The 19,743-nt window shown below is 34.7% G+C and overlaps 1 long non-coding RNA gene across 1 annotated transcript; it reads right to left on the bottom strand.

Moving 5' to 3' along the window:
* Window positions 1-13,914: 13,914 nt before the first annotated feature.
* LOC140686375 (uncharacterized) lies at window positions 13,915-19,343 on the bottom strand. The gene is made up of 2 exons (XR_012060120.1): window positions 19,237-19,343; window positions 13,915-14,094 (listed from the first exon to the last, which is right to left on the bottom strand). It is a non-coding gene; the product is annotated as an uncharacterized lncRNA (long non-coding RNA).
* Window positions 19,344-19,743: the final 400 nt, after the last annotated feature.

The following is a 19,743-nucleotide window of genomic DNA, read 5'->3' as shown; positions in this document are numbered from 1 at the left end:
CTGTTAGTCTTTCTTGGGGTCCCTTGTCTGTAACAAGTCACTTTGCTCTTGCTGCTTGCAAACTTCTCTCTTTGGTTTGGCTTTGGCTTTTTACACTTGGATTAGGACATGTCTTAGTACAGATCTCTTTCCAAGTTTACCCTGCTTGGAGTTTTGCTGGTATTTGTGAATGTGTAGATGTAATTCATCAAATCTGAGAAGTTTTTAGCCATCATTTCTTCAAATATTCTTTCTGCTCCTCCCAATCTCTGTTCTCTTTCTGGAACTCCAATAACACATGTGCTGGTCGGCTTGACAGTGTCCCACAGGTCTTTTAGGTTATGCTTCCTTTTCATCATTTTGTTTTCTTTCTGCTCCTCACACTGGAGAATTTCCAGCGCCCTACTTTTAACTTTGCTGATTCTTTCTCATGACAGTTTTGATTCTTCTGTTACACCTCCTAGTGAATTTTTACTTCAGCTATTGTACCTTTCAGCTCCAGAATTTCTATTTGATTTCAGTCTCTTTATTGATATTTCCTATTATTCATACGCCATTCTCCTGATTTCCTTTAGTTCTTAAGCCATGGTTTTTTTCAATTCTTTGAGCATATTTCAGACAGCTAATTAAAGTCTTTTGAAGTCTATTAAATCCAGTATCAAGGCCTCTTCAATGATGTTTTTTGTCAATTTCTTCTTTTATTTTTTTTTCCTGTGAATGGGCCATATTTTCCTGTTTCTTTGGGTACTTGTTATTTTTTTGTGGACAACTGGACATTTTAAATGTTATAATGTGGTAAATCTGGAAACTAAATTCTTCTCCCTCTCCAGCAGTTGTTTTCATTGCTTAATGAAGACCTCAGTCATCCATGTGTTTACTGATTTTTTTCCAAACTATTTTTACAAAGACCATATTCCTTGCTGTGTGTGGCCCACTGAAGTCTCTGTTTTATTATTTACACAGTCAGCCAATGACTTGACAGAAATTCTCTTAAATGCCAATAAGAATATAGGAAGGGAAAAAAAAAAAGATGTTCTATCTCTAAATCCCCTGAACTGACAGTTCAGGGAAGCTGGTTTTGTCTGTGAGAATTCAAACAACAGTCAGGCCCTGTGCCAGCCCCTTAGCAATCCGCCAGGCTGATCAAAACCTTAGTTTTTGGAGAACAAGGTCATTATCATCCACCCTGGCACCAGCAAGGAACACCAAAAATACATACCTGATCCTCACAGCTACCTGCTACAGTCACAACCTGTTATCATCACTCTGTAAAATATAAAAATTCACCCAAATTTACCAGCTTCTTTCTTCATCAAGCACTACCTTCACTGTTGCAAGTATTTGACTAGACTCCAGAGTTCTGAAATACTTTTTGCCAGCTCAATAGTTGTTTTAGTGGGGAGACCAGTTCCTGGAGCTTTCCACGCCACCGTCTTTCGTGACAGCACCGTGTCTTGAGTTTTTGAGCATTAAATGCTTTATCTAATAAAAATGTAGAAGAAAGAAGGGCAGGAAGGAAAGAAGGAAGAAAGGAAACATAAGGAAGGGAGATGAAAAGGAAGAGAAGGAGTTTTCATTGTTCACCATTGCTTTCAATGTAAGTGCCTTAGTGTAACTAAACCAACTGCTTATTTCTGCCTCCCAGTCATTACAGGGTAAGCACGGAATACTCAGAATCCAATCTCACGAGAATGAGAAGACGCTGATGCCTGAGCTACAGAACAAAAGACAACTGACCTGGGTTCTTGGATTACTTTGTTGGAATTTCTGCCACATGAACATTTGTTTTGGTGTGTCAGCATCCTGTTGAAAAAGATCATGTGATTGCAGGAACAGCTGCATTGTTAAGATTGTACATTTGTTTGTGTTTTTCTGGAATTACTTTGCTCTCTCACTGTAACTGGTCACCATATCATTTGCAGCACTGACTTTCTGTCATGACGTATTCTGGTCCTTTTGCTTTCCTGACATTTTTCTTTGGCCGTGTGACCATATAGATCTAATGGACCGATGTTTGTGAGAGGCTTTACAATTGCACCCCCTTTTCATATCCTCTGCCTTTATGGTTGACTTTTTAAAGTCAAAAGGAAAAAATATCAAACTCCTCAAGTGCCAAATGATTGATACAGTGATCTAATTACCTGATATCTTAAAATATATATATATATTGTATTTGTGGTGGGAGGAGGGGAAAAAAACCATCAAAGCCGTTCTAAGGACAACTCCAAATTCTGTTTATTAAGCAATATGCTAAGTCTCAGCAGGAAATTTTCTCCTACAGAGCTGCAGACACATGTGAGGGAGATGGTGAGGCATGCTGTGGAAGGCACCAATCTTCAAAGGAAGCTCTGACCTACTTTGTTTCTGCCTCGTCTCATACTGGTTCTTGCTGTGCTGGTATTCTGAGTCAGGTAGAATCAATTACTGCAGAAGTTTTGGCGGCCAGTCAGCCCACACACAAGAAATGAGACAGATTTTGTAATACAGAAGCTTCTTATCTCCTGCCAATAATGAGGAGCATTACTACAAACATTTCATTGGAAGTTGGAGTTTTCTCCTTTCATTATTTCAGTGTTTGCTTCCACTTTGTCTTAATTTAAGAATGGGGAGCAACATTATGCTGTATGCCAGAAATTGACGCAACATTGTAAACTGACTATACTTCAATAAAAAGAATGGGAATTGAAAAAAAATAGGGAGCAATGTAACATTTCAAAATATCTAACAGGGACATCATTTTAAGTAGTAGACAGTGATTTCTAAATATACACTGCACAGATCTCCTAGGAAGCTACTTATTCATAAGAACCTCAGGGAACATTTTCTGTCATAACCTGAGGTTAATCACAAGGAAGCTGCCTCCAAATCAGGAACCTCATTGTTTTGCACAAGCAATATGCACTGTGCCCAACTATTGGCTAATTCCACATATAGACGTCCAGTTTGCCTAGATTAAGAAGCTAAAGGTAGAGAAATCTAAGACTTAATTGCATAATAAAAGAAAATTTAAAAGACCAACTTGATCCTAAATAAAAACTGCAGAAAGGCCACACAAACTTTAAAAAGAGTTTCCTGCCTTCAGCTTTCTGTCTGCCTTAAACCTAACTGTGCATTGTCTGATTTAATTCATTTAATCATCTATTCATACAATCATTCTGTGGACCCATCATTCAAATGTTCAGGAAATTTGCAGCTCCTCTCACCTTTCTCTTGAGTGCCCATCCACTAATCAGTAGGTATGACTTTTAATTAAAAGTCCAATATAACTTAAAACATAACCTGACCTGATAATTTAAACCGTTTTTTTAGACAACATTCAAGATTTTTTTTGGATAACAATGTTTAGTCCCTTAGGAATCCTCCCTTTCCTTTGCTTCTCTCCCCAAATAATCATCTGCATATGTGTGGTAGAATCCTGAATGAGAAAATGGAAACATTATATACAGAAATCAGAGTTTTCAGACACAGACTTTAAAATAATTATGATTGATTTGTTCAGAAATGTAGACGGCCAGGTGAGTAACTCCACTGGAGAACTGGGATCTGCAATGGTAAACTAAATGGACACTCTGGAACTGACGAATGCCTACAGTACCAGTTGATGGAGAGCAGCTTGGTTATTCTCATTGAATCTCTTACATACCAAACCTTAATTCTGGTTCAGATTCCAAGGATACCAAGATCACTATTTAGGAAATCCCCAAGACATCTGATTTCTTAGACTCTTTAACTTCTTTGACTGCTTCTAACGTCCTCCATGTACTTTCCTGAATTTCAGACTTATTAAAGAGTAAGGCAGAATACAAGGCTCTGAACTCAAACTAATTTTTAAAATATGGCATCAGACCAGAAACGAATCAATGAAACAGAAATAAGCCAAAAATTGATATCTCAAGGAAAGAAAATTACCCAAGAAATCTATTTGAATTTTTTTAAAAGACTAAAAAAAACCACTAGTCATTTAGATAAAAACAAAAGTTGATCCTGGTGTACTACTCTATATCAACATTTTTAAAAAGTTATTAATTGATTATTTTACAACTTTGTGAGGCAAAGTTTTCTAAACAGGAAAACAAAGTCAGATGAAAGGTAATGCTTTTCTGGATGCTTTTTCTTGGAGGAAAAAAGAAAGATAAAAGAATAAAATCAAACTAGTTAAAAATTTCACAATTTAGACAGGACACTCTAATAATAAATTAGTATTGTTTATTATTTAATGACCTAACATGAAAAAAGAATAACCAAATAGATTAGAAATATAGGCAAAATATATGTACTAGCCATGATCAAAATAGGAGGCATGAATAATACAATATTCAGCCTCACCTGAAATTTTAAAAATTTCAGTTAAATGATAATTATTTTAACTTTACTTCATCAGTCTGAAATAGATTCCAATGCTTAGTAATACCTATTACCAGAATTTAAGTGGAGAAATGGACACTCTCAGGAAATAGTAGTGGGACTATAGTTTGGGATAATATTTCTAAAGGATATTCCAAACATGAATCAAAAAAACAATATGAGGTTATATATAATGTAGGATGCACAGGATGAGATCTGGAGCAAGACTGCTTGGATTTGAATCATGGCATGTCAGCTTCCTAACTGTACAAACTTGGGCAAGAGATGTCAACCCTGTCTGCAAAATCTGCTATGGTCCAGAAATTCTCCAAGGTTTAGCTCTCCTGCCAAATTGTGACTCCAGCATCTCATGTCTTCACCATCTCCACACTTTTCCTCCAGTATGTCTATTACATGGAAAAGCAAACCTGGAGGTTCAGAAAGATTTCCACTGACCAGAATGACACAAGCCATTTGCTCACAGTCCACTGGCCATGATTCATCACATGACTTCATGCATGTGCAAGGAGTCTGGAAAATATTGTCATCTCTGGGCTTAGGATGGAAGGGAGAAGCAGATGTACAGGAGCATTGGGGATCCCTCCCTTACACATAGGAATCATGCAATTAACTTAGCTACTAGTATTATTGCATTCCTTTTAACCTAGAAATTTCTACTTCTCGAGCTTATCCTAGAAAAATACTTTGGGAAATGCACAAAAACGTATATTTAAGGATCTTGTTTATAGTGTTCTGTATATTATTGAAAACTTCAAACTAGCCTAGCATTTTAAAATCTTGATAAGGACCTATAGTTAAAGGTGTGTTTATGTGTATTTCCCCATGTGTATAAAAATATACCAAAAAGAAGTATGTAGGATAGAAATCATATAAGTTGTCACACTTAAATTGGCAAGTTAAAACTGGGAAGTCTGTCCTTTAGTGGGAAAATTAAAATATACTCTTAAAAGTGCAGTATTTAGTTTTAAAAGCAAAAGTATACTTTGGTTTCCACTCTCATTCTTTTGCACATTTCACAAAGAAAAAAAAATGTATTTTATCCATAAATTCATCATAGAAATGCGTATATCAGAACTAAAGTAAATATAAATCTAAAAATGGAAATGGGAAACACACTTCATTCACTATACATGGAATACTTTAAAATACTTAGAAATAAATGGAGCAAGAGAGAAACAGAAACTATATAAGAAAAACAATAAAATTTTATTGTAGAATATAAAATTATATCTGAACAAATGGAAACACATCCCATACACTTTAAGAGAGAATTTGCCACTATAAACCTATTCTCCCTGAATTAATAGCAGTTTAATGCAATTCCAATTGGACTGCTAACAGATGTTTAAGTTGAATTTCATAAATAGATCCTAAATTTCATAAGGAAGGGAAAAATATATCTAAGAATAAGACAAACAAGAAAGACAGTGAAAATAATGAAGAGGAATTTGCCTTAACAGATGTCAGGATATATCAAAAATTTGAAAGTTGCTAGGAGAGTAGACCTTAAAATTTCTCATCACAAGAAAAAAAATTATAACTATGCCTGGTGATGGATGTTAACTAGACATATCGTGGTGATCCTTTCACAATATATACAAATATTGGATCATTATGTTGTACACCTGAAACTAATATATTGTTATATGCTAAGTATATCTCAAAATTTTTGAAAAAGAAACCACGGCTTGTCAAAGAAGAAAATAGAATTCCCTATAAGTTGTATCAATATGTTATTGACAAAAAAAAAATTGTTGCATGAATGAGTAAAATAGGATATGGTAGAAATGGTCACTAGTACATATGAGAATTTCTTATATACTAATAGTGACATCTCAACATAATGAAAAAAATAAAATTATTTATAAGATTGTGTCAGACTGGCTATTTGAAAAAAAAAAAGTAAAGTAAAATTGTGCCCTAATCCTATGTCATAAGCAAAATAAAATTATGGAATAAAAATTGGAATGTTAAAGAAAATTCTGGGAAACATGTCCAAAAAAAGATAGTCATTCCTGTGTATAAAATATTTTAAAATTTTTATGTTCAAAGAAGCTAAAAGCCAAGGCAATAGATAAATAATGGATTGGAAAGAAACCTGTAAAATATTCAACAGAAAAAGATTGTTATCATTAAATTGAGAAGGAATTGGCAAAAAATAAAATACTTCGCTGTAATCCATAATTTACATATACCTGACTAACAAGTCCTGAATAACAGACCACAGAACAGCGTGAGTGGAAGCTGTCTTCAGAGTCTGAGCACACAGCCAGTTAGGTCAATGTAACGTTAAATTAATTATGAAGCAGCCAGTCCTATAACTTGATTAAAAACTAATTTTATCTCCTCTTATTCTGCATAAAAATTCTTCTTCAAAGATTCATGCTGACTGAATCACCTCTATACTTATTTCCACACATACAAATTTTTGGCATTCATATTTTTTCCTTAACAAAATCCAAAACTCTTAAATATTGACAAGAAAAAAGAAAAAAGCAAATAACCCAGTAAAACTGTGGAAAGAATATAAGGAAACTAATGCCTCAAAAGCAAATCCCAAGGTCAAGAAATACATGGTTCAAACTCACTGGTAATTCGGGAAATGCAAATTAAATAATATCATTTTAACACCATTATATAGCCACACCTTTAAAAAGAGCAATAACACTTATTGATAAAGCACATGCTGGTAGAAGATGCCCTCACAGGAGGAAACAAAACTGGAATTGTTTACAGCCTTTTTGGAAAGTAATCAGGCAACATCTATTAAAATGAAAAATCAATATATCATTTGAGCCATCAATCTCCCCTTCAAGGATTATATCTACAAAAATAAAAACACAGGTATTCAAATATAAATGCACACATACTTTATTAGAATATTGGTCAAAGTGAAAATGGTTGAAAAAATTTCATCTGTCCATACCATGAAATACTATACACCAATAAGAAGAAATAAATCAGAAATGTAGCTGTTGACTTGAAGGAATTTCCATGAGGTATTCTTGAGTGATTAAGAAACAGAATGGATAACTTTTGTATACAATCTTATATTGAAAGAAAAGAATAACCTCTGTATGTGTATGAATACTTTATATTTGTGTGTTATTATAGGACTATAGATAAAAATTTGAAAGGACAATTATTAAGTGATTATTATGAGTTTTCTAAGGTTGGAAGTGGGGAGGCCTGAGGGAGGAAAAAAAAACAAGACAGAGGAGGGAAGCAAAAAGGAAAATAAAATGACAAGATTTTCCATGTGGTTTTATATGACTCTGATTAGGAAGATCCAGAAAGAGTTGTCTCAGCTCATGCAAAAGAAATTTTATAAACCACAAAACAGGAACCTGCATAGTAGCATAATACAAGTATTAACTTGGGAATCAATCATCTAAATGTAAGGTGTGGGACCCTAGAAAGTTACTTAATGTCTCAGATTTTCACTTTCCCCAACTTGTAATAGGTAATAACACATAGCAACTGACAAAATTGTGAAGATATTAAGGTAAAGTGTGTAAAATGCTTAGAATATAGGCACACACTAAGTACTCAGAAATGTTTAACTTCCTTCCTTTCCATGTCAATCCAATTATGTCTCTTGCCAGTCAGTGGCAGCCACGTAAGGTCAATTCCTAAAGCTGAGTAACACTGATAATGCAAGTTAGTTTTCAAAAACTAAGATTGTAAATAATTTTTGTTTTAAATAAGAATTTAAAGTTTTTGTTAGACACCAAAATGTACATGACAGCCCCCTAGGGATAATTAACTTAGGTTTGCTAAGATACTCCTTGACAATTTCCAGGCATACCTTTTTTTTTTTTTTTTCTGAAGCCCTCATGAACTCCAGTTATCCTGCCAGAGCAGATATTGTTTCATTATTCGGTTGGATGCAGATGGTTGGTTTTCATATCTCTCTACAATTCTTGCCACCAGACCTACAGAGAGCAAATGAACAAAATTGATTGAGGGAACAGGACCAGAAGAGCTGACTAGGTCAGGCAGAAATAAACTTTACCCAGGAAATATACGCCTTCTGCTACCTTTTCCACATTTGTTCTGCAGTGTGCTTCATCTCACGGAACACAGTGATGTCTTTAGAGCTGCAGAGTACACTATTACAGGAGCTGGAAAGAAGACAGGCAACAGGCTCAACGTGGCTGTACACTCCTGCCTATGGTATGAGAGGTGCTAGCTATCCGTAGCCATCCCTTAGCTGAGGGTTCCTTAACTTTCCCTTAGTTAGGGCTTGTAGGAGAACAGAGTTTACATACCTCTTTGGTCTCCTTCACTGAAAATATAAGTAAGCTGACAGATATGGAAACAGATATCAAACTTCATCTTTTTGAATTAGTTCAAAGTGTAACAGAGGGAGAAAACAACACAGAAATCCCAATGCAAAAAAAAAAAAAGAAAAAGAAAGAAATGTAAGTATAATAATAGACTAGTTAGGGTAATATAAGACATAGAGAATTGAATATAAGTCAGACTGGATGACTTTGGAAATTTAGCAGATTCTTTTATATTCTAGAAAATGTCTATGTTCTAGAATATTGTGCTGGTACGAATATCCAGAAATTCTGGGAACCTCCATTTAAATGCAAAGCTATGCTTACACAAAATTAAGGAAAGTTCACATGAAACATAAGTAGCACCAGCAGAGTCACAGTCTGCCTTACAAATGTCTGTTGCTTCTTGAAAGCCTCAGTTTTTAATGACCTCATGTTACAATAAGAAACAATGTTCTTATTAAGATGGGGAGTTACAGCTAGGACCCATAAACTTGTAGTTATTCTTTCAAAGGAAAAATTTAAGTTATATGTATCATAAGTGAAAGGGTAGAGTGGGAAAAGTATCTGTCTATAGGCAAAAGGAGGTAACAAGAGAATTTTAGATTGGGGAACAGAATAAAGTGGTTTTTTTTTAAGAACTCACAATCACACTCCTGCTGTCATGTAGATTTGGGGTTTGCATTTATAGTACCTGCGTGGTTCAGGGAACTCAAAGGTGGGAAATTCATATGGTGCTTTCATAGGAATTTCATATGATAGGTTTCATAATCATGGCAGCTCAGAGCCACTAGTGAAGTTAATGCAAATCCTTTCTGGGTTAGTACACCTTCAATCCACGTCCATTAAGATTCCTAACATGAAAACCAGACAAATATGACATCACAATAAACAAATTACCGTGTATAAAGGAAAAAGTCACAGAAAGAAAGTTTGCAGAAACAAAACAGAAAAATATGTCCGCCAAAAAGTACAGATAGTTGGACTGTAAGATACAGACTATTAAGGAAGCATATTTCAAAATGTATAGATATAAAATGAGTTAAATAATGAGTGAAGAACACAAGAGTACAGAAAATGACCAAGCAGATACAAGAACCAAAATAGAATGTCCTCAAATGAAAAATAGTATTGTTGAAATTAAACCACACATACAAGCTCACAGGCTCTGCTGGTCTGGTAAAATGCTGTCATTTGCCAGACATTTTCAAACTTCTGTGCCCTGGTTGTGAAATGATATTTGCATCGGTTAAAAGTACTAATTAGTTCATGTGTTTGAAGCTATACTAACAGCAATAAAGACCAAGAAATAATAATTTTTTAAAAAACCACACACAGAAGCAAGTATGCACATGAGCGTGTGTGCATGCACGCACGCGCACACACACACACACACACACACACACACACACACACACACACACACACACAAGTTGATAAATTGAATAACAGAGCTGAAGAGAGAAGTAGTAAACCAGGGGAAAGATATAAAGACATTACCCAAAAGCTGTCCAGAGACACAAAGCGGTATCATCTTTCACTTATGAGAAATTAAAAGACATGGAAGATTGAGTGGGAAAGACTCATGCATCTCTTCTGAGTTCCAGAGATGAGAGAAGCAGGATTTAAGAGACAACAGCTAAAAATTTTCTGAAATTAATAAAAATGTAAATTTCCAGATTTCTTCCTTTCCTATCAGTACGATTTTCTTTCCATTTCTTACCTTATTACAGTGACTGGAACTTTCAGCACTATGCTGAATAAGAGTGTTAAGAGTGAACATCCTTGCCTTCTCCATGATCTTTGGAAAAAAATCATTGAGTATTCATAATGAAGTGTAATGTTAACTGTAAGCTTTTTTTATTAGATGTGCTTTATCACATTGAGGATGTTTCTGTTTCTATTTTTTCAAAAATCTTAATCTTGAATGTGTTTTCAGTTTTGTCAGGTTCTCTTTCTGCATCAAATGATACAGTCATGTTTTTTCTTTCTTAGTCTCTTATGGAAGTAAATTATATTGATTGATTTTTGAATATTGAACCAAATTTGCATACCTGGAATAAATCTCATCTGATCATAGTGTATAATTCTTGATATCATGACAATGACTGTCTCTTTTCATTCAATTTGAGGTCTCTCTGGTTCTTGGTGTAGGTGATTTCAATAAAACTGGTCATATTTGCATTACGTTAGATTCTGGATCTTATTTACACCTGTTTTAACTGACTTTCTCTGACATCATTCTAGCAGGGGAAGGGGGCACCACCTGGTTACTACCAGGTACAGCCAGAGGCTCAGGTTGACTATTTGGACTTTATTGACACCTGAGACTTGGCCACTGTTGTTAGTGTTGTGCAGGGATGGGAGTCTTGGCTTTTCGTGTGGTCTCCGCTGACACTCTGTGGAGGAGGTCAGATTCCAACCGGACAATGGTAAAGTCCTGACTCTCCGCTTGGCCTCTTCCAATGTCACCCCAGCAGGAAGACAGAAGGGCACCTTATAACAGCTGCCTGGAGTTGGGGTTCGGATCCCCCACCTGGTCTTCACTGACACAGGAGGCAGGGAGCCTTACTGACAGCCAATGGGGATGAAAATCCCAGCTGGGCCTTTTCTGACACAGCCCTACAGGGGTGCTGTGGGGTGTCTCTTTACAGTCTCGCCCTATCTAGGATCCCCATTCTGCCTTTGCTGGCATGGATGGATGTTTGACCACAGAATTTTTCCTGTGATATTTGGCTTGAGTAGAATGGTTATTGTCTGAGGACTTTCTGTTTTGTCAGGTTGATACTTTATGGTCCTTTGGCTAGAGAAAGCAGGTGCATCTTGAGGATTTTTTTTTTTCTGTGCCCTTGATATTTTTGTTTGGTGTCTTCTTCAGCATTAATTCTGAGGTATATGAGGCAAAAAGAAATCCAGAAAACCACAACATGTTGTATGTGGGTCCCAAACTCCCTAACTGGTCTGCCTTCGCTCCACCTAACAGATTATTTTTATATATGTTCATTTTATATATAATGTCCAGGTATTTTAGTTATTCTGAGTAGGAAGAATAGGAAAAAGCAGTCTGCTCTATCTTCCCAGGAGAAGTCTACCCATATCAGTATTTTTTTTTGTCTTCTTTTCCTTTTCTGGTATAAGCATTAAAACTATAAATTTCCCTCTTGTCACTATTTAAGCAGCATCCCATAATTCTGATATATTGTGTTACCATTACCATTTAGTTCAAGCAATGTTTTAGTATTTTTATATTTTCTTCTTTGACTTTAAATTCCAAAAATTTGGGAGTGTTCAAGATAGCATTTTGTTACTGATTTCTAATTTAATTCCACTTAGTAAGAGAGTATAACCCTCATGTTTTCAATCCTGTTAAATATGTTGTGACTTGTTTTAAAATCTCTAAATGTGAGCTTTCTTAGTGACTGTATCATGTACATTTGAAAAGAATGTATATTCTGTTGTTAACCTATGTAGCATTCTATAATGAGTGTACTATTTAAATCTTCTATGCATTTACTAATTTTCCACTCGTTCTTTCTATTAGGGAGAGAATTATATTGAAATCTCATACTTATTTCTGATTCTTTTTTCTTTCCTGAAAGTTCTTGATTTATTTGAAACTGTCTTTAAGTATGATACATTTAGGGTTTTTTATGTCCTCTTGATATGTTGAATATTTTATTAATATCAAATATCTCACTTTAGGAATTATTCCTTTTCCTGAATTATATTTTACTTGTTATTAAAATAGCTGCATCAGCTTTCTTATATTAGTTTTTGAATTTATCTTTGTCTTTTTTGTTTAGAGCCTTTTATTGCAAAAATGAAATTATTGTGTTTTGGTTTTATATCCAGTGTAATAATTTCTCCCAATTGCTGTTGTTGTTAAATCTTTAACACACTAAACAACAGATGTCTTCTAAGCAGATGAAATAGCCTTCTGTTGGAAGACGATGCCATGTAGGATTTTCATAGCTTAAGAGGAGAAGTCAATACTCGGCTTCACAGCTACAAAGGACAGGTTGACTTTCTTTTTACAGACTAATGCAGTTGATAACTTTAAGTTGAAGTCAATGAAGATTTACCATTCTGAAAATCCTAGAGCTTTGAAGAATTATGCTAAATCTGCTCTGCCTCTGCCCTATAAATGGAACAACAAAGCACATATGTTTACAACATGGGTTACTGAATATTTTAAGCCCACTGTTGATTCCTAATGCTCCAAAAAAAAAAAAAAAGATTCCTTTCAAAATATTGCTGCTCATTGGCAATGCATCTGATCACCTAAGAGTTCTAGTGGAGATGGACAAAGAGATGAATGTTGTTTTCATGCCTGCTAACAGAACATCCATTCCACAACCCATGGGTCAAGGAGTAATTTTTACTTTCAAGTCTTATAATTTCAGAAAAACATTTATTAAAGCTATAGCTGCCAGAGATAGTGATTTCTTCAATAGATCTGGGCAAAATCAATTGAAAACCTTCCAAACAGGAGTCACCATTCTAGATGCCATTAAGAACATGTGTGACTTATGAAAAGAAGTCAAAATATAAACCTTAACAAGAGTTTGGAAGAAGTGGATTCCATCCCTGATAGACGACTTTGATAAGTTCAAGACTTCAGTGAGGAGGTAACTGTGGATCCTGTGGAAATAACAAGAGAACTAGAATGACTAAGTGGAGCTTGAAGGTGTGACTGAATTGCTGAAATTCTTATGATAAAACTTTAATGGATGAGTAGTTGCCTCTTATGGATGAACAGAGAAAGCAGCTTCTTGAAATGGAGACTACGTCTCATGAAGATGCTATGAAGATTATTGAAATGACAATAAGGGATTTAGAATATTACATAAACTTCATTGATAAAGCAGTGGCAGGGTTTAAGAGGACTGACTCTAAATTTGAAAGAAATTCTGCTGTAGGTAAAGTGCTATCAAACAGCATGGCACTCTACAGAGAAATTGTTTGTGAAAGGCAGTGTCAACTGATGTGGCAAACTTTACTGTTATTTTAAGAAATTGCCACAGCATCCCCACCTTCAGCAACCATTACCCTCATCAGTCAGCAGCCTTCAACACTGTGGCAAGATCCTCCACCAGCAAAAAGATCATTACTTACTGAAGGCTCAGGTGATGGTTAGTATTTTTAAACAATGAAGCATTTTTTAATTATGTACCTTTTTTAGACATAATAATGTTGCACACTTAATAGACATACTGTTTCTATGTGTATAGTGTAAACATAGCTTATCTACACACTGGGAACCAAAAATAATTGTGTGACTCACTTTATTGTGACATTTGCTTTATTGAGGTTGTCTGGAACCAAAACTCCAAGGAGTGACTGTATTAGGAATGCTGGGCTGATCTTGCAGATTTCTTCAATTCCTTTCTGTCAGGAATTACAGTTCTGTGCTGCCTCGTGTCCAGTTTTCTCTTTTGTCACAATGTGAAGGCATTTCCACTACCTAGTACCAAGGAACAGAAGGTCCCCCATTTTTTTAATGGCCTTGATTTTGAATCTATTTATTCTGGAGCATAAAACCTGAGCAGATATAAACATATCCTTCTTCCTCCACTCACAGACACATTTTTCATTTCCTTTTTATTTTTCTCCCATGCATTACATGACTATACCACTTAACATTCAAAAACTTTAAGTAGTAGCAAAGGTTTATTAAATAAATAGATAAATGAATAAATATATTCACACCAGACAAAATGATGAAGGCGAGGAAAACCATTCCGTTATTTTTTCCCAGCATTATAATTTGAAGAAGGTTCTTAACAATTTTCAACAATTTATGGCCTGCATTATTAAATTGTCACAGAGTTTCATATGGAAATAATGGAACACAGGAAGAACTCAGAGTTGGAAGAGTGCATCTTAATTATGCCCCTGACTAAATGAATAATCCTAGGAAATTCAACTCTATAAATTTAGTGTCTTCATTTAGAAAATGGAAAAAGAAAAAGTTTTGCCTCTTCTCACAGATTATGAATTCTACAATGTTCCGTTATGTAAAGGATCAAGTAAACCATAGTTTAGTAAGTATAATAATGTGATCATCAAATTTCACATGCTAACATACTTAGCAATTAATGTGCTCATTGCATTATGAAAGAGAGAAATCCAATTTCTGATTTTTCCTCTATGAATGGCCAATCTAAAAATTCCCCAGATTTAGTTTTAAAAATCTAAATCGGGCAGATTATCAGCATAGTTTTGTGAGAGCATAATAATAAAACATAAAGCAATGAAAGGTATTAATTTTAAGTATCTCCAAGGTACTCTGTGACTTATGACAAGCACCTAGTGATTAGTCCTTAGTTTTCTTGTCTTCAGAAGTTATAAAATAATATAGTCAAGAAGAAGTTCAAGGTCTTTTATGAAAGTTTCTAGAATGCTCCAAACAAGGCTTATAATAAAACTGATTTAGGGAGAATGAATCTGAGTAGACAGTCGAACGCAAATTAGGTCATAAAAAGAAAGTAGCTGCAGAAAACTTGAAGTCGCTTGTTAAACTAGAGAAAATCATTTCTTGAACTCAAACTTACGGATATGTGCCTTCAGGGTTTGCTTCTGGTTTTAATTGGAGAATTACTTTAAAATTGTTTCTGTTTCTCAACAGATCATATACTAAGAAACAAAATGAAATCAACCTTTCTTTACTACAAAAAGCATGAGGGAAACTTTCTGAGGCTGAGTTTTAAAACAGTTCTAATGAATGTAATTATGTGAATAAAGCAGTTAGGCAGCATGCTAGTATAGAACGTCTCCGTCTCTCTCTCTTTTCCCATACAGAGCACAAGTTCTCAAACCAAAAGTAAGAGAAACCACTGTCATCTCTCATGTTTCTTTCTCAACAAACTGATGTAACATTCATATTAATGCATTTAGTAAGTCAAGCATTCCACTGGTATTCAGGAATCTTAATATCTAGACACGGCTGTGTATGTTTGTGTATGATCCAAGGATTGCCAAAGAATTGCATTGGACAAGTTAAGTAGACACAAAAGACTTTTATTTAATACTGTTGTAGTGGATGTCAAGCCTATTGCAATAGGGGAAAGAAACTTATCTAAAATCCACTGAAACAGAAAGTGGAAAATTTTCACCACTGTGGTGAGCTAGTGGGATGAGTAAGGGACGACAGTAAGGGAAAGGTTGGTCCATCTGTGTTTGCATTTGGCTCTTGTCAAAGTTAGGTTCTTACCCTCTCCAGAGACTAAAAGAAAGACAGAGTATTATCTTTCTTAATGATTAAATTTCACAAGATGGCCGCAGGTCCCTGATAAAGACATTTCCGGTTGTAAAACTGTCAAGAGGCTGGAAGAAGATTCACATCTTAAAGGGGCAGAGAAATAAATGACAGTTGCAAGTTTTCTAAAGTAAAGGCACTAAGGAGAGGTCAGAGGTCTATGATCTGGAAGAAACCTGTCTGAAGTTTGATCAACTGCGAAGACATTAGATGTTACTTATTATCTTTTTACATTGACCCTGTCATCTAGAAAGTTGGGGGGAAATATTGAAATATTGAATTTTCAAAAACTAAAAGGAAAAGAATTCAGACTTGATTAGCACTAACAAAAATAGTGTTCTGTGGGAGGCAGATCGAATAGGACCTATGAGTTATTTCATAAAAGATTAGTCCATCCTCTGCTAATTCACGACGCTTGTGTGAACATTCCAGGTGCTAAGGAGCCTCACAGCTTCAGTGAAACAAAATGAAGCAAAACAAAAACGCTTTGTTTAGCTTTTTCTTCAGCCAATATTTTTTGAAATGAATACCAAACTCTGCAGAATTTATCTTCCAAGGACCAGAATTTAGGGTAGGCTAATCTTCAAGTTATCTTTCAGTTCTAAAATTCTATGATTATATGTGTCTAATAATACAGCTATTCTATGTGACAATACAAATTCATTTCTGAGTTTTGTACATTCCTCAGTTCAGTGATGACTTTGCTATTTTTCCCCCAATTGACTCCTTAATATTTGTTATCTAAAATTTGTGAGCCTTCGTTTTGTATTTTAAGTACAATTGTCAAAGCTTGTTTTTGACTCTAGTACATACTGAACATGGGCTCACCACAGCTTTTTAAAATTCTCTGACAGGCTACTAGTATTCAAGGTTTTCTAAAAAACAATGATACCTACTTGCTCAATTATTACTTGTATCCTAGAACAGAGGAGGATTCCAGAGAAGTTCAGAAGGAAAAAAAAAAAGATCCATGCTTAAAAAAAAAAATCCTAAAGACGTTTATTAAGAAACATCTTTTTAATCTGTAATCCTTTGATGGTTTCTTGAGAAATTTACCAAAGAAAGATTAAAAGGAAGGGAAGGAAGAAGGGGGAAAGTGAAAGAAAGCTATGTGTATGCATTTATCTCCAGAGTCCTTATTTCACTAGATATATAAACAAAATTCATAAGCTCCTATTTATCTTACTCTTTGAAGAATCCTGAGAGTTTAAGCCTTGTAAAATCCTCGGGCAGCAATTCTGCTTCAAATTTCTTCTTAACTGTCGCATGGGGAGGGGCTATATACTGGGAGAACTTTATAAAACTTAGAAGGGCCACACGGCTGATGTGAGTTGGTAAATTTCTCTCATTGCAGGTACAGACCCATAAGAGACTTCCTCTGAGTTGCATAATTCCATTTTGGTCAATTAGTAACAGAGATTAATTTAAAAAGAAGACTGGCATTGGGTTTTCTTATAAATAACATAACTACATTATTCTACCACAGAACAGAAGATATTGATGCAATGTTCTCCAAAGAAGGTAATAAATTAAGGTCAACAATACAGATGAAATCAATGTCATATAATTATCAGCTCAGAAAATTAGATTGAAATATTTTTATAGTCTCCCAATTATTTAAGTATAGTAACAGTGCTGTTGAACACATCTGCTTTTGTGTCATATGTGCATTTAAGTTGGCGTATCTAAGATGAATGGGAAGCAAAATAATTTTCTACTATGGCTTACCTCTAAACAGTCAAGGAGGGCACAAGAGAATGCCAGAGTACATTTTTCAACTAAAAGTTATTCAAATTTTAATCCTGAGTAACAGTTTTATGCTGTAGTTGCAGGTGTCAGTATGACAGTTCTTAACTATGAAAAGTGGATTTTGAGTTCCAAAGATGCAATTATAAATATAAACGTGTTAATTTTATAGTGGATACAGATGCTTTGGAGGGTCATAGCATATTTTAGATGAAGCAAACAGATGTGTAAGTAATAACATACTTAATAAACGTGTTCATTTTCTTCTAAGTACACATATTTGATCATTTTATAGCTTTAGTCCTATCATGTACACAAATTAACAAGTTCTATTGGAAAAAAATGGATAATAATATAGCATGCCTAATGTTAGAGAACCGACCTTATCTACTGACAACTGGAATGTATTTTCTAAAACAATCAAGAAAGACAAAAGTAATTTTCTGTAAATCTTTTTGTTTCTAATCCATTATTCATTCTAAAGCCCATTTCATTTAATCTGTTATTTTCCTATAAGGGAAAAGCTGATTAATTATGTTATGCTACATAAGTTAGGGTATGCATATTCATAAGCCATCATGAATTATTTCTGAAATTGAAACAAGAAAACCTTTATCTTATAGGAAAGCAATTTAAAGTACTTGACACACCAGATAATAAATCAAACTGAAAATTTAGTCCCCACACAATTTGAAACACTGCAGTAAGAAGTAACACATAGCACTAGATTAGACTTCCAGAGTAAAAGAAACATTTTAAATATTAAAGTCGCTGTCTTAGATCATAAAACATCCTTATGTGTGAATGTACAGCACATTTTAAAAAGCTAAGCTGGTGGGTGATTTAAGGCACTTTCAGACAGCGTATTATCTTCTGACATACCTGCTTCCCGAAAACCTAGAAGGTTTTATATTTTTATGAAAGTGCCACTGAGAACCAAGAGGACTCCTCAGACTAGAAGGGTTTAAATTTACTCCAGCTTCACAGCAGAAATTAACAAATGATGTAGACACAATATCATTCTGCTGCATGCTCTATGCTCGCTTAATAATCAAGCAATATATAAAGTTGTCAGAAGTCAGGGAATTTCAAAAGAAGAAATATATATAATTGAATTGAATGACCTGAAGAAAACATCCAACATGCAATATTCTGTGTGGAAAAAGCTCAAAGCTGTGCCCTAAGATTAATAATTTATATGAAGTAGTTAAGCCAGTGGTGTCCTAATGACTTCTTGACCTGAAAATGTATTTTTCTTTCTTTTTTATGTCTCAAGTATGTACAGAGCTGAATTTTTTAACCTGGAAAACGTAGCTTTTATGGGAACACATACTACTTTGGGGAAAACTCTTAAGTTTATGGTTCTATTGACAACTGCATCTTAGTGGTGTTTTCTATAGTATTAATTGGCACCATTTAGTATTTTTTGAACTGTTCCCAGGTCTTCTTTACACATGTTTGTATCCAGGTCTCCGTCTCAATTTTAAGGTATTTCCAGGGTGTAAATCATTTTGCCTATCTTATGCTGCTCCTTTTTTCTCTTTCTGACAAACCCTCTTCCCCTCAAACCTCCCACCATTTTAAAAGCAAAACAAAACAAACCTTGTTCAGAACTCTTCATGTCATGAAAGCTTATTCATTTCTACTGGCTTCATCAAGCAGGGCTCCACTAAATATATGTATTTTGTATGAGCAATACATCCTATGAATGTAAGATTTTTTTTCATTTCATGAAAAGGGAACAAGATATGAGGAGTCAACTGAAATTAGCCAAACACAAAAATACCTTAAAATATGTTGAGAGGGATAAAAGTTCTGTCACTGGGTTCAGAATTGTGACATAAATTCTATTTGAGTCTTACCAGCTGTGAGGTCTTAGAGGAATTTAGTCACTAGGTTCTCACACCTTCAGCTCCATTATCTATTAAGTGATATATTGAGGCTTAGATGAGCTGATGTATATGGAGCAATTTATACAGTAAAGCCTTGTGAAATGTAAGGAAACATTATTGTAAATCAGAATACATAATTGCTAAATGACAGCTGGGATATTTGAACCATCTTATCTCAATGCTAGATGCTGCCAACGTCAACACTGCTTTTTTCTAG

This window comes from Vicugna pacos, chromosome 16 (assembly GCF_048564905.1).
Source record: "Vicugna pacos chromosome 16, VicPac4, whole genome shotgun sequence".
Classification (NCBI taxonomy): Eukaryota; Metazoa; Chordata; class Mammalia; order Artiodactyla; family Camelidae; genus Vicugna; species Vicugna pacos.
Note: the sequence above shows the minus strand (reverse complement) of the source record. Positions and strands in the feature narration are given on the sequence as shown.